The sequence below is a fragment of the Pterocles gutturalis genome, unplaced genomic scaffold (assembly GCF_000699245.1).
Source record: "Pterocles gutturalis isolate BGI_N339 unplaced genomic scaffold, ASM69924v1 scaffold26532, whole genome shotgun sequence".
NCBI lineage: Eukaryota > Metazoa > Chordata > Aves > Pterocliformes > Pteroclidae > Pterocles > Pterocles gutturalis.
In genome coordinates, this window is record NW_010113595.1 from 65,728 (window position 1) to 82,474 (window position 16,747).

Here is a 16,747-nt window from a genome sequence, read left to right on the forward strand (position 1 = left end):
CCCCCCTTTTTTTTTTTCTTTCAGAAAAAGAGTTCAGAAGCGAAAGAAGGTATTTCAGCAGCAGGAGTAAACTATCATCATGTGCCTAATCTAAAAATAAGGATAACTCTTAAGAAAGCATAGGAACATGAGAACAAATTTAACTGTGGAAAAAGGCCAAGGAAGAGGAACAGCAGTTTTACTGCAAAGTGACAGCCACAACTTCACAACAGATTATAAAATACTTACTTAGTGGAATATAATACTTTATAGGTGACTTGTTCTTGTGGCCTCATTAACACCAAATACTCTGAGAGGAATAAACAGTTTCCCTGACAGAACTTAATCCAAGTACAATTGATGACTTTTTCCAGGGTTCTGAGAGAAACTGGAATAGTGTCAAGGCATAAACAGAAATCCATCTCCCACATTCAAGTTACTGAAATGACAAACGTACCCTTTCAAATAAAACTGTCTGTAACACGCTTCATTTAAATATGTATTTCATGACACTGCAATCTTTTAGAATTCTATTTTGTATTATTCTAATCAAAGTATCTTTGGGAACATTCTATCATCCCCTTTCCACATAGCATAACAGAAGAAAAATGCTTTTTGTTAGCATTTTGTTCTCACTAAGATGTTATAGTGTGCATTTATATGTATCCCTTTCTGTCTAAGGGAATGACCCTGACTTTTAAATGAAGGAATAGCAAAATGATATGAGTTCATTGCAGTTTTTTCTTGTTTAAAAGGCTACAGCAGACCATTAGAGAAATATTAGGTCATTTGTGAAGTACTAGGAACCAGACAAGTACGTAAAGAACAGAAAAAAGGAAAAGCATTGCAGAAGTGTGAGTTAATGTCTGGTAGACCTGTCATACAGCAAAATACTTCAAGGCCAGATGGTTTACCAAAGCCCAAGATTCATATGACAACATAATAATGGTTAATAAGTATCTAAAACATTCCTGAATAAGTGACACAAGTGTTTCAGCTCTTATTACAATCATGTTATTTTCTTCCTGTCCAGAGTTTTATCTCTCATTCATATTATTTGTCTTTCTATACTGTAGCATGCAATATAAAAAGACAGAGCAATTTAAGCATCTGGAACACAAGTTAGATAAACTTACACTGGGGAAAAAAAGATTCATATTTTAATGCAAATTGCAAGATGAGTTGTTGGAGATGCAGATGAGGAAATTAATGAGCTCATAATTCCTTCTTCCTGCATGCTTCATATAATTTTATCCCATGACTGTTTAATGTAAAATGCATAAACAGCTATCAAGAACAAAGATTAGAACTGTGCAACCTTGTGTCAGAGCAATGCCCTCATCACTTAACAGCTAACTATCTCTGGTTCCTCGAGTCACACGGGCAGCTACATTGTGGGGAAGCTTTGTTCCCATACAGACCAGTTCAGAACCCTGCAGCTGGGTCCTCTTTCAGAAGGAAGTATGTGTGGATTTGAATCCTTTAAAGCTGAAGGATGTGCAGAATCCAGGTGGCCCACTATCCACCAATCACTAAACAAACTGTAACAAGGGTACAAATAATCTACTACATTTAAAGAGTCTGGATACCAAAGGAACTATGGCACCATTTACATTCTGATCATACTCCTGCAAAGTCACATATAGGAACTAAAGCATTCAACAATTTTTCAGAAACTCTCAAGTTTCGACAACCATAATCATCTACTTGTAGATCAGATATCTGGACTGATTCCTATTGCTGCATGTCTTTCACCAGGTAAAAAGCATAGACATCTTGTTAAATTTGTGATATTCACTGAGGTATCCAAGCTGTTAAATTTAAGACGCAGTAATAAAATGGTCATCATCCATAGGGTCACACGAGCAGTTTGGTTTAATTCAGGAGTGGATTTTTGAAATCAATCTTCTGATTATGCCCACCTACCATTCTTTGATTTTTCACTGTACAGTGTTACCAGAGCATATATAAGTCTCAAATTACAAATAGAAGATGCTGTTCATTGGTTATTCAGTCCATAGGACTGCAGTATAGCTAGTATAAAGTAAAAGCCCTCAAAATACACAGAATTGTCAACGCTGGGTCCTTGGTGTCAGCTGCTTTGCTCTCCAGATCTGCTACTGTTATGTTGCAGTACTTGCTAATGTGGACATAGCCTATGCCTCTGTGGATTTGGTTCCATCGTGAGTTTTTTTCTCAGTGGAATGTGTAGACCACTTTAGAAAAACTTTGTCTTGCCTGAAAGCAAGTCCTCTGCCTTCAACATGAAGTATCCATATATCCCAGGAAAAAAATCAGGGGAACTTCTTTCTGCTTCTTTTTGACCTTTATTTTAGACCTCAATACTGTGTAGACACAGAAATCAATGACAGCATAAATCTGAAGCTTTTGAATTTGTCCTTCAGTAAGGGTCTCGGCACTCAATGTGAAGGATGGCGTCTAAGCCTGCAGTGATGCTGACGGTTCCTGTTTCTGCAGAGAGCTGAACTTTAGCAAATACTACTATACTTGAAAACTATATGTATGTTTTCCCAAATTCACACAATTTTGAAGAAAGTACAATGTATTTGCCTTCTTAGTTAAAAAAATATTGGGAAATATACACAGGATTTCTGCATGTGACAAGATAACAAGAAAATCTGAAAACAGGAAGTCCTCAAGGCACAGAAAGATAAGTAGTGTGCAAGCATTTTTCTCTCAAACACCAGACTACTTGCTTTTCAAAATTATTTTTGCAAAATAGAGCACTTCAGTTTTCTGGAAGAAAAAAAATAAATCTAGCCAGACACAGAGAACGGAGAAACGGGAACCAGATCCTGATTATGCCTACCAGCAGGCACTAACCTTTATCTTCTGGATTTGTAATTTTTGCACACTTTCTTGTGGAGAACCTGCTGCTGTCTTACGGAATAATAGCTCTCATGAACCACAGAATAATCCAGATTTAAATGACTGAGCCTATTACATACTGTGTTCAAGAATAGAACAGAAACACGTATGCCTAGGTGTTTCACACAAAAAAATGTCGTACTTGTAAGAATATCCATAGAATTGGTCTAAGATTATTACACTACTTAAAAATAATAAAAAAGGAACGAATCTGTACAGTTATAAACTTACAATTCACATTTCCAATAAAAAATAAAATCCAGATCTTATAAAAAGAAAAATAGCCTATTCTGACTATTATTTTAAAACAAAGCTGTTAATTCAAACCAAGACATTAACCACTTACATATTCTAAAATATTCTGTATGTATACTCCTAAAACATATTTTTGTATAAAGTGCTATCCGATTGTTACATTCCACACCTAAATAAGTTCATTTTGGTATGAAAGAAAAAAATATTTGGGATAAACCAAAATATTATCCAATTAACAGCAGATACAAAAACACATTCAAGTTTTTTATCACAGAAGACTTACATCTAGTAGCGTGTGAAGATGCTGATCCTGGAAAACACTGTGAAGAAAATCTAAGTCTTTTTCACTGCAGTCTGTAAGTGCATGAATTTCTTCCAGGCTGTCCAGCACCTGTGAGACTGCTCCTATGTGGCAATAAACAGGAAAAAAAAAAGGAAATAATAAAAATCAATAAAGCAAAGACTCACGGTAAACTGAACTCTGGAAAAGGAAACTTTCACTTCATCTGGTACAAGTGGAACAGGAACTTTAGAAAGCTGGAGTTTTTACAGGAAAACTAAATGAATAAACTTTATGTATATCAACAGTGCCCGTATATAGTGTAATTATACATAACAAATGGTTTAACTGAAGAGAAGTTAAAACCTGTTTTTATTAAGCTTAGCTTTGTTCTATTTTAGCCTGGTTTCCAACAATGCCTTACAAAGTTACTTGGATATTATCTGCCCAACTGCGTGTCCTCACCATTCTCACCCCAACCTTATCTTTTTCACTTTTTGAACTGCTGGCCAATTTCAAATACATACTCCAAATCAGTAAAAATTTGGAAGAACCAGCACTCTCACAAATTCTTTTAAAATCAGCATCTGGATAGAGGAGGGAAGAAAGAGAAAGATCTGACTGCTGTGCCCTCCAGAGGCTGTCATATGTGCTCCGTTTTTTGTTCTGTTTGTTCTGCTTGCCTGATTCTCTCAGACACAGTTATAGCACTTTCTGCCTTTTGACCAGCAGATTGTTTTGGTTCATAGGAAGATGGGGATGATTTTTATATGGTGTAAGGGTGAAAAGAGAAGTGAGGGATAATGGGGACAAAAAAGTAGAAACAGGAGGCATTATGGAATGTGGAAGTCCAAGAGGAAAGTTGAACTCACAGCAGGGGAGGATACAGAAACACAACACAAATCCACAAAGTAAACCAGCCCATACTGGTTCCTTGTAGAACAAATTGTTCTAAAAACTAAATCTCAGTGGTGGCTGCCACTTGTGTGCATTACTAGAACGCTAACTTTCGCTTATCTAAACACCCACAGCCTACGTCTTCAGTTTTTCCACAGTGGTATAAAATCCAACCCCCTCTTAACGACACACAAGGAAACAAGTTAAATTCACTTATTTATCTGAGAATCTTGAAAAACTGGAATAAACATAATAAAATACTCAAAACCTACTATACAAGACTTGTGACCTCATGGTTTAAAAGGATGAGTAAGTTACAAGTCTAGAAACTCTTGCGCCACATTTAGAACAAATCTCAACCTAGGTTTCTCGCAGTTCCTTATACATAAGGTTAAGAACACCAGTATTCTCCTCAATCAAAACTCATGGTTCAGGAGCAATGAGATTTCTCAGTCCTCTCCCATTAAACGTGTCTGACTACTTATTTCCAAGTGATGTATTATTTTAAGTTACATTATTTTAAAAACATGGTGTCTGGTCAGCAAACAAATCAATGGTTTGCCTTATCGTAGTTGCTGTGTATGGGATCAGGTGCACTGAAGAAGAGAAAAAACTGCTCTGTCTTTGAAAATGAATAAGTACACTCAGCTGAAAGGAACTATCCATATTCTTCTGCCTGCACCACAGCTTCCATGCTGGGAGGCACGGGAGCAAATCTGAGAAAATACAGGGACTGGGAATCTGCTGGTAAGAGCATGAAGAGATCACAGCTAAGCCTCAAAGGCAAGGAAGAAAAACATTATCTATGGATCCAAAAGGGATGGTGCTGAGTTTCTTTTAACATTTTCAGTATGTCAGTTAAAGGTTGACAAACTTAGAGATCTTCAAGCCTGAAGGAAAGTGCTTGACTTTCCAGGATGCAGTTGGCAGAAGAAAATTTGTTAGAATTCTCTTTTATTTCGATTATTGTCATGCTCTGAGTTTAAATTCATTATTTTCTTTTCTAGCAAATCTTTGCTTTCTGGGTTCAAGGCCCTTTCCGTGTATTTAGAGTGTTTACTTTAAGGAAAACTCAAGAGAAGGTTCACTTCAGAGTCTTGAATATCTTAAGAGTCTAATACTGGTCAATGTTGCTCATAACCACTAAAACTTGAGCCAAAACCAGAATCAATGAGAGGCATATTCAAAGTTGTCTGCAGTGCTGTATTACTGTGAGACACTGAATGCGCTGGACGACCAAATTATTTATTTGACAGTATATTTACGTTGGGAATTTTATTTTGTGGAATACTTTGAGGTTGTTCAAATAGAAATAAAAGTTACTATTTTTAATATTTGCATCTCAACAACTTTTTGAATATCTGGGAATTCCAAAACATTAAGCTTTGTTGATTAGGTCTGGAACAGGTGGTTTGGCTAGAGAAATTGAACTTTGGAGGCAGGTAGGTAGGAGTTGCTTATGTCTCCCCAGAAGAGGAGAGAAACGAAGATAATAAAAGAGAATAAAAAAAAAAAATCTTCAAAATACTATTCCAAGAATTGTCTACATATTCTCCAATAGTAACATGTCTCCACCCCAAAAGTTTGCTTTTCCAAGGCTCAGCGAACAAGGGAGGTACAACTCACTTTCTCTCTTACGCAGCAGGCAGTACAGAGAATTACTAGCTTCTTTTCATGCAGCAGTGATCTGCAACATTGTTATGACTAAAAGAGTGTTCAGGTAAGAAGACTTTGCTTGCTGCAAAACACAAAGACTACATTCTGACTACACATTCTGAGAGAGTGTAAAATAAGTCTTTGTTTTATTTTTTTTTTAATACTGAAGATTATAAATGCCCATTTAAGTCTTGGCCAGTCATAAACCCTCTTTTGCACCATGAGAACTTGTTAGAGGAAGCCTGACCTTTTTTAAACACAAAACTATAAAACCGTGACCTTTTTGCAAGTCTCCTGCAATTAGTATTCCAGGAAATGACTCTGCAGAACACCTTATAACAACCAATAAAATAATAGCATATTTTAATTAAAGAGACACTGACAAAATCTAAACCCCTCAGATTTGTAGAGCCATATGAAATTTTCTGACACCAACCAATTATTTTAATCCTGTTCATTCTTATAAGCTACCTTAATTTGGATCAGCTTTTCAACAATACTATATGTTGTATAAATAGGTAAGTAACTATGCCTTGACAATTTTACAGTGGTTTTAAAATGACTAACCAAAACTTAGTTGCTTTCTGCAATATCTCTGTATATCACAATTCAGTCCTTATGCCAGTCAATCTACAATCAACACTAGCTGATTTCTCTCCACTTCATCTCTTGGCTGCCTTCTTGTGTACAGCTGCTGGAAATGAAATTAAAAACCAATCCCAGCTCTCAAAGCACAGGCAGTTCAGAAGGTAGGATTTACATTTCACTTTGTTTATGAAGAGGCCTGAGTCTAGCATATACAGCAAGGACAGAAGAAAAACTATCAGAAATTGTTAGATTTTAGAGAGAACCAAATATTAGAATCACTAAATGAAGTCACTGGATACAATCTCATTAAAAAAAGCATGGGCATTATTATAAAGTGCAGTTATTTTCAGAAAAAAATAATCTTATAAATATTGTGTGATTCTGATAGAGCACATCTAGTGAAGTGACAATGAGATATTTTTTAACAAGTCTGTAATGTGAGATTCAAGTTTCATGGATTTTATTTTTATTTTTCACACATGACAACTAAAACAAATTTTTTGCTTCTGCTTTAAGACTCCAGCAACACTTACACCTTTAAATGACCTATTTGTGCTGATGTAACTTCTTAGATTAAGAGAAAGCTAACTGAGGACTAGATGCTCTTAATCACTTTAAACTACATCTGCAAGAATCACTGGAGCTGAGATACTTCTAACCTTACACAGTAATTTGTTGCTCTTTGCTGTTCACCATATTCCAGAGCAACTACCTCTGTAAGGACAGATGACAGACAAAGCATGTGTATATATGTATGCCTATAATAGTTTAAAATATGGTGGGAGATATATGTTTCACATACATACACAATAGTGTAATTAAAACAAAAGGCTATGTAGTGTTTAATTACTTCTTCCTTCTTGGACAGAAACCAAACAGTCAAATTAAGACACTCTTTGAATTTACAAATAAGCTCCTACATGCACACAGTTCCGTGAATGCTACTGGGAAGCAATTGAGACAGTAATAATATATATACACATACTCTTTCTGCTTTTTACATATAAGCATATAGCAATCAGGAAGAGCCTAGGGTGAGAACTAGAAAGATGGAGGTTTATGGAGACTACAGTGAAACTGCAGAAAGAATGCAGTTGGTGTGATGGAAGGCTATTGGGATTTACAACTAAATTAAAGGAGGTAAGAACAGCTACGAAATACAAGAAGACAAAGAAAGGCATGTAAAAGTCAGAGAAGAAAACCAAAGGAAATACGTGCAGGAGAGAAAAACAGGGGAAAAGAGGAAAAGACCAAGCAAAGAAAAAAGGGGGGAAACAAAAAAAGAGAAAACAAGAGATAAAGTGTTCTCAAACACAAGCAAGAATGCAGAGGAGAGAACACAAATATATGGGAACACAAAAAAGGAGGGCATGAGGAAGAGAGAAGGAAGGAGGGAGGCAGCACGGGGAGAAACCGATACTTGATTTTGAAGACAATCTTCGTTTTATTCGACATGCACAGGGACACTGTGTGTCTGCATGTCTCCAGTTTTCTCCCGTCTCCATACTTGGGACCTTTACACAAAGTTTGCCAATTCCTTTCCCTGGTTATCTCTCACTGTAAAACTAACCACAAATACGACACCTAGTGTGGTGGTGCGGAAATATGTCATGAAAAGGTATTGTTTTTCAGAACAGACCCTCACCTTACAAGTAGCACACTCGCATGCAACTAAACAAATAACTATTTTAACCAAAGAATGTCCTTCGCTATTACTTCCTTAGATACTCTCTTCCTCAGTGCAAAAATATATGGAAACCCTCTTCTGACCAGTATGAGGGCAGCAGACTCTATCAGTCAGTAGGTTTGCCGAAGAAAGTCTGTATGTACAAACCAAAAACAAAAATCAGTGGCAGAGGTTCTGTATGAGGTTTATTTTTCCCCTACAACTGTACAAAAGTAATACTGTTGCAAAACTACTATACAAAAATCCACTGAGTTTTTATTCTCACATTACTGGACAGACATTCTGAGATGGGAAAATAGGCGTACAAGGAACAACATCCCTAGCAACCTGTAAGATCAAAAAAATTAACCAAACAACAGCAAAAACAAAACCAAAAAAATCCATGATTTTGATCAGAAATGGAGACATGGACACATCTTACTCCCCTGACCTGGGATGGAAGAACAACTGTTAGCCTACAAATCTTAAACTGTTGCAGGAAAAAACCCATTTTTTATAGCCTGTATTTTGAGATGTTGAATTTGTTGTTTTTGAAATGGTTGTGGTTTGTACCAAAGGGTCTAGATATTCACACCTTCTCCTCTGTCTAGTATAGCCTGTAGGTTTCAGAAGTGCTTGCATTTTCAGTCTCTCACAAAGCGTGCAGCTAACTTGCAGCAGAACCTCCTACCTACATGTCAGTAATATTCTTTCATTAAGGAGACACATATTGGATAGTTATTTAAATCAGGTGTATGCATATGCACAATGTATATGCATATATCATGTATCACATCAACACAGAATGATCAAGCAAGTTCATGCAAGGGTAGAGCAAGAAAATAATATATGACTAATACTACAATATATGTTTAATGTTAAGAGAAAAAAGCCCATTAGTCCACAAAAAGATTAGGAACTAAAACACAAACCCAAACCATTTTATCCTTTACTAATTTAATGAAAATTAAATTCTATTTCAGTTGTGTTGCAAATATTGAAAAAAAAAAAACCCCAGATAATTTTAATACTGCCTCTAAAATAAAATCTTCATAATTCCTTGGAAATCATATTACTTCTGGCTAATTATACACTCACAGTTATAGACAGATTAAGTCAAAAACATATAGGGTATTTTTCTTGAACAGGCAGTATTAAAACTGAAAAAAGCAAAGAGAAGAGAAAAAAAGCTGTTTTTTAAACATGCAAAGACACACAACATAGCTGAATGATACGCCTTAAAGGAAAACAAAGGGATACCTACTTTCTGCTGCTAGAAGTCCTAGTAGGAAGGCAGCATTTGGACAAACAACAAACAGTATGAAGATTTCAGAACAAGCAATTTAGAAAGCTGCAACCTAGCACACTAGTTTAGCGACAACCACCAGACCCCCTTTTTTTAATATGGTTTCTATGTGTGAAGCAAATGGGACTTGCAGACTATGACGGGAGGAAAACAAACACTTGGCATTGGGAAGGTAGCACACGTACGCAGTGTCAGGGATCTATAATACCAGACTTTTTTGCAACATTGGTTGAACTATTTTTAAAAACTCACTGACAAAAAAATGATTTCAAGTAAGAATATCATTTAAGAGGTGAACTGACAAATTATTTCACCATACTGCAAGCGAAGCATAACATCATATTAATTAATATATTTACCAACTAGAATTTAGCAATATTGTATTGAATCATTTTTTTTTTACAAAAGTTTTAATGAGAACCATTGAGAACCATTTAGAAATACAACTTATTATTGGTTTTAACTAACAGTGACTTGACATACTTAACATTTTTGTATTTAAATATACCAGAACAAAGATTAAATAGCTGAAAAAAAAAAAATGGAGTATTGGAACCACTCAAACTCATAATCTCCGAACTGATAGTCAGTTACACTTGTAATACTAGATAAGGAATTAGTAACAGTAAATTAAAAGGCAAATGTAATTTTTTTCCAAGTATTCCTACTTAAAAATGTTACACAAGACCCTTTGCAAATATTTACAAAATCAGTGATAATTTTTGCATAACAGTATTTATTTCTTCGTGTCAATGAGACTGTTATTAAGATATGGGTTTATATTGCTCATATTTCATGGAATCCAAATCCCATGAAACTATTATCACTCACTAGTGAGTTAAGTTAGTTTCATGTATGCTGGAAGCAGTGATGTTACAGCTTGGCCATACATTTGCTGTTCAATCTCACTCTGAAAGCTTTTTTGCCCAATTATTATTACTTTTGAATTTGAAAATCAAGATCTCATACTGCTAAAAATTTCTAATTTGACATGACAATACAGAGTCTAACAAGAGAAAAAAGAATGAAAAATTCAATTTACATTCAGCAATCCTGAGACAAAATATCAAAAGGCATTTATAAAAATGCCATATGAAATTTGTGCCCTGCAGTTTAAGAAAACAAGCTAAAACCACTGATCTAGAGTTAAGGTGTCTGCTTTCTGTGCAGTGCAAAAGCACTGCTTCTATGTTCATCACCTTACACCGTTACCACAGAGCTCAGAAAGCACGTAAATGTTCAGGAAGTACTGCAACAGTGCTATTTGTTAGCCTAGGCTAAGTAAGTACATTTGGTCAGTCAGTCTGTTATGAAACTTGTTGCTGTACTTTCTCTGTGGTTAAACTGAAAGACAGCATTATAAAATGCCTTACAGGAATCTAGTAGTGTTTACAGCAAAAAGGCATTCTGAACCCTGTTAGTCACATTTCAGAATATGAGCACTATAAACCAAGCAATTCAAGTAGGCATTACAGAAGTCCTTTAACCAAAAGGTAAGGTTTGCTTTCATCTAAAAATCAGTCATGCAGTTTTCCAAAGACTACAGACTACAGGCTTAACTCCAACACTGCCTCAGTAGTTCTGATAATGTGGCTACAAAAAGGTTTTTAGAAATACAAATGTATAAAAAACTTCTTCAGCTTATAGGCTTTCCTAACTGTCAGCCTAAAAACCTAAACATCCTGATTATTTTAAACTCCACAGTAAACTACACGGTCTTCCTGAATTCAGCTTCCTGAGTCAAAATGCCAAACAATTCCATGGCCTTTCCCTGGGCTGCTGTAGAACCGGGGAGCTGAAGAAGCAAAAGGAGGAAAACCAAAAAGCTTTACACCAGTGATGCTCATTCTTCAGCCTGAGGCATTGTTATCAAAACACTTGAAAATTATACCTCCATACTCTCTGTTAGGGGACCAGCAGTCAGCATATGACACATGCAGAGGAAATCCTGTCTCGATCTGATGTGCAATCAGGCGATTGGAGAGCCAGGGAGGGCAACGGAGAGGGGAAAGAGCTGGATGGGGAAGGGCAGCAGAGACCAAACTGATTGTGAATCTCCCTAGCACCTATTTCATGGTCCACTTCAAATATCTCTACTAGGCCGATTTTTCTCATGTGCCAGACTTAGCCTTTAGGGCTGCTGATTGCTAACTTCTGATTCATATTTCAGCATATTAAAAATACCCAAAACATTTACTGCCTTGGGAAACTGACATTGTACAATGTCTTGAAGACAGGCAACCTGATAATCAAATGCTTTATGTTCTAGAAAAAAGCATTTGCAAGACATTTCTCATTTGAGCTGTTCAGTGGCTTTACTAAAGAAGTTACTTCACACAGCCTGTCACCAGTATTTTAGTTTAATAAATATTTACCTAATTTTTCAAAACATTTTAAAAGCCTTTATCATGCTCTTTCAAAATTCAGCAAGACTGACTTCTGTCACGTTACCAACACAATGACAGAAGGATTAAGTTAAGTCCTTCAGAGGACAGTTGCTGACAAGAGAGGAAATAGATCATCCAGAACAAGCTGTGGGAAACAAGAATTAACAACGCACTCTGTATGAATGAAAGGAAGATGTGTACAAAAAAATATCTGGTTGAATTTAAACAAAATTTATCTGTATTCATTCCCATGCAATTTAGTGATGCAGTTTGCTGACCCTCATTGGAAAGCTTTCTAACAGGAATATCCTTTGTGATTCTGCATCTAAGAAAGTCATCTGACTTGCCACCTATAGGGCCTTCATATCCCAGGCTATTACTCTGGTACTATAGGAAGATGCTCAAAGGGTACAGCAACCTCAGGTTCACCAAACTCTAAGGAAGAACACCTCTAGACTAACCTGGAAAAAAGACAGAACTGAAATTTTCTGTTTCTGTGTTTAGAAAGACCTGGAGGAGGACAGGATATGTAATTCGCATAACCTAGTAAGCATTTATGTTTCTGCATCTTTCTCTCAATAGGAGTTCCACATTTGCCTATTTCTGACAAATCATTAATTTTAATGGTAAACTTCATGAAATTTTATGGAAGGATTAAATAGGCAGCAACATTTAAAATATTAAACTCTCTTAATTAGAGTTTATGATCTGGAATAGCATTAAGAGATGTTAGGAAGGAAACAAATAATCTCAAGATAGTCAAGTTTCTACTGCAATTCAAAAGTTTTGTGTCTCATTTCAATAAACCAGTTTAGAATCATCACAAGAGCATATCTTTATCTAGAAATATTTGAAAACTTTATTAGCGTAATGAAGAGGAAACAGATTTCCTTATCTAGCAATTTCAGAAACTGGAAGTTGCAGTATCTTTTCTTGCAAGCCTCAGTGTTTATCCTGAGATATTACCTATTTTATCAGCTAATGTAGTTGCTCAGGAAACATCATGAAAACTACCCACTTAGTATGGTTTCCTGATCACTATGATCTCCTGTCAGTGAGATCAACAGTGTTATTTTAGAGAGAACTACGCTTTCCTGAGAAATCCAACCTATATTTTCCAATGAACACAAGATAACAACAGACCCAGCACACATATTCTGTAGAATTCACATCTGTACTGGATTCACGTATTCTGTGAGCAGAAAAAAATAGAACTTGTACCTTTGCCGTATACTGATATCAACAATTACACTACCCCATGAGGAAGACACATGCCCTGTTGATGTGAGACCGAAACTAGAAACAGGAACTGCAGTTTTTAGATCAGGAAAGTTGCCATTGCCAATCACGTGGGTTGCCTATTCATTTTATTGAAATGGGGGAAGTAGCTCTAAACAAAAATTAAAGCACTGCAAGTAATTCTGGGTGAAGTCAAACCAACCTATTCTTTCTTTAAAAGAACGTATGGATCCTTACTTACAGGTACATCAAATATTCAAAAGGTGTCTGCCTGAAGTTAAGCCATGAGGCTGTAATTACCCATCTGCAATAAGTGATCTGAGATTCCCATTCATTTCTATGGAAATTGTGAGCAGTGTGCATTGCTAAGGACGAAGCAATCTTGTAATTTAAGCACTCAAACCTGAATTTCAAAGTGACATTTAAGAATTTCAACAAAAAATTTGCTCCCAATTCCTATATTACATTAAAATAATTTATAAAAATTACTTCCTCATATGAAAGAGCAGAAAAGGAACGCTTAACATAATAAGTTCAATAGGTAATTTTCTCACCTACAAAACTATTTGGAAAGAGAATTATCCCACAGTAGTTCAGCACATGCAATTAAGTTCTGACATATCTGTTAGTAAAGTCAGTGGAGAGCTCAAATATTTTGCCAGCACTACTTAGTTCTTCAGAAAAATAAAAGTGAGAGTCCTATTGGCCTTACATTTTTCTTAAAAGTTCATTTAACTTGATCCTAAATCCTAATTTTAGATCAGATAGACCAATCCAGACTTTTGGATTGCAAAGTTGTGAATAACGTTATGTCAAAATTAAGATACGTAACTATGACAGGGCCGTGCTAGTATAGGGACTGCCAGGTTATTTAAATTCCTGAATATGGGCCAAGGATACATTGTGTTCATACTCTTCTCTAAAACACGACATCAAGAAACTCTGGTACACACAATGGTTTCTTTTAACAAATAACTATTAGTAAGGTATGAGAACCTTGCTCCTGCTTAAGAATTCAGGACAAAATTTCAGTAACCTTTTACACTTAAGTAATATAAAGAGAAATATTAAGGTTATAGCACTATTTTTAATTAAATGCACATACAACAAATTAAAAAATCTGAATTTATGTAGAAACTTACAACTGTGCAGAGATTTATCCAGTCACTGACACCATGATGACTAAAAATTATTTATGCTTTCACATGTAAACATTAACTTAATATGCAACTTTATAAAATCAGAAGAAATCAGTAAATACTTGGTACTCTAGTCAGTATAGAATTAAGACAGGTTGATTGCAGTAAATACACTTTCTGTTAAAATACCTGAGGAGGTGGGGTCTTCAGAGAAGTCTGGCAGCTCTTCAGGGGGGTCACCATAGAAGGAGTTGAATTTGTGGCTTGACACAGCTGCTAGTACTGCCCCCTGAATAAAAATACCCACAAAGTCTAAATTACACAAAGAAGGATAATGAAACATTTCCAGACACTTTGGACCACTCAGTCTCGTGAGGTCTCTTGTGTGGTGACCTTCTCAGTGGAGAATAAATACATTTTATACTTTTCAGCTCTGCTTCACTGTTACCAGTGACCGTATCTAACAGAAGAGCTGGTATTCACGAGAACCATTTTTATGGGGAAGTAATTTAAAGTAGTGTGAGGCATAAATTCCCATAGTACAATGTAAACAAAATAACTAATTTATTCCTAAAAAGATGGGGTGACTTAGCAAGTCTAAAAATTCACTCTTTAAAGCAATGTAATATATTGTTATTTGAGAAACTGTCAGAATCTGACACTGACAGCACTAGGATATTTGACATCCATAATATAACTATATGAAAATGTAATAATCCCAGAATGAGTGTTACATGAGAAGTTACAAAGCAGAAAAATGGTTATCTGCTCTGGCATATATTTACTTGTTCAAGTAAATTACAGTTTAACCACTCAGGTTTTAATGTCTTACAGTTCTGGTAGTAGGTGAAATGGACAACAGACAATTTTAGGAAACACTATGCAGAACAGCACTTTAGATAAAATGGTAGAAAACAAATAACACAGGTATAAAAGCTCTCAGGAGACTAAATATTGTAGCATCCCCAGGGAGAAAACTGGGAAAGATCTGAAACTGCATCTAGAGCAGGAAAACAGGTCATGTTCTAAAATGTACTAGCTAACACTTTAATGAAAGCATTATCTGGACGTACAAACCACCTAAGAGAAAGTGCTGCTTCTCATGAACTACAGCAACTGTTGCATCCTAATCGTCAGCTGTTTTTGCAGCTACATTAAACTTCTGCAAAGCAGCAACTCAACTGATGGTGTGTTTTATTACGAATCATAAAAAACCCTCAGGAATTGTAACGCTGCATGTTTCTGTTAAAATTGTCCTCAACCTTTCACTGAATTTAAAAACACTTCCGAAATAGGAACTGAAGGGAAATTATGTTGTTTTGGGCTAAAATGTTAACATTCTTTTCAATATGGCTGAGACATAATCTTGTATATAGTTAAACATAAAGGGGATAAACTGAAGAATACATCTTTGCTCTTCTTGAAAAAAGACATTAAAACTTGATTATGTTCCTTTTCTTATAAACGTAGCACAATAATAACAGAAGCCACTGTATTATTCTCTCCTCTCCAATAACTACACAGAGTTACTGAATTAATTCAAGATGAAGACCTCATACATACCTTGGCTGATAACAGACAATTGTTACTGAAACTTATTTTGAAAACTATGCACTAAGAAAGAAAGGACAATCACCCTTAACAAGACATCTTTGCAACAGATGAATGTGAAGATCTGCTTCAACTTTTTTATTGCCAACTTTAGAGCACAGAGCATTTTAAAATGGATACATTATCAGACAAAATTCAAGTTATGTAATTATTTTAACACTACATTCATTTTACCTTTAGTTTTCGTCTTGCATTGAATTTTCTCAATTGTTCTACTGTTTCTGGAAGATGAATCTTGTATGCATAGCGATCTCTCTCCTTAAAAAACCCACAAAAAAACAAACCAAAAGAACCATTAGATACAAACTCTTAATATTCTCTTGACATTAGGAAACTTGACAAGAAATGTACCGGCTAATAAGTATCCTAAGGAGAATGAGGATTTGTTGCAACTTAAGAAAAACTTCAAGAAACTGAGAGGGATTAAAATATTTTTAAGGAATCCTTAACATGGGCCAGGGATATTTTCTTTTTGTAATTTTGTTTTCCACTTTGTAGTAAGACCCTGGCCTTTTGTTTTACTGTTATATTTGCAGTCTGTGGCTGGCATTGAACTTTGAAGCCGGCAAGCAAAAAGTAGTTCTGCTTCTTGGGATTCACAAATCCCAGTGAAGCAACATGTTCAAACACCCTTTTAAGGGGTGCTTGGTACATCAGGTAAGTTTGGGAGATGGGTACGTGTCCAACAGAGAAGGAAGCGCCAGCTTCATGGCTGGTGACACCAGGTGCTACCCTACAGGAAGAATTCACCATTGCAGATGCAGACCAAAAATTTGCCAACGAACAGTGGGGGCAGAACTTGCAGCAACTTTCCTTATAAACATCTTTTATGTTTCAGATTGTCTTTGTGAAACA

The 16,747-nt window shown here is 35.7% G+C and overlaps 1 protein-coding gene across 1 annotated transcript in view; it reads right to left on the bottom strand.

The window, feature by feature from the left end:
• Positions 1-16,150, bottom strand: part of CASK (calcium/calmodulin-dependent serine protein kinase (MAGUK family)) — a 71,334-nt gene extending 55,184 nt beyond the window's left edge. Inside the window, exons 1-4 of the mRNA XM_010074570.1 lie at positions 16,067-16,150; positions 14,471-14,570; positions 9,475-9,492; positions 3,407-3,528 (exon numbers count right to left, since the gene is read on the bottom strand). The gene's annotated coding sequence lies outside the window, so the exon portion shown is untranslated. The remainder of the gene's footprint in view (positions 1-3,406; positions 3,529-9,474; positions 9,493-14,470; positions 14,571-16,066) is intronic.
• Between the last annotated feature and the right edge of the window lie 597 nt (positions 16,151-16,747).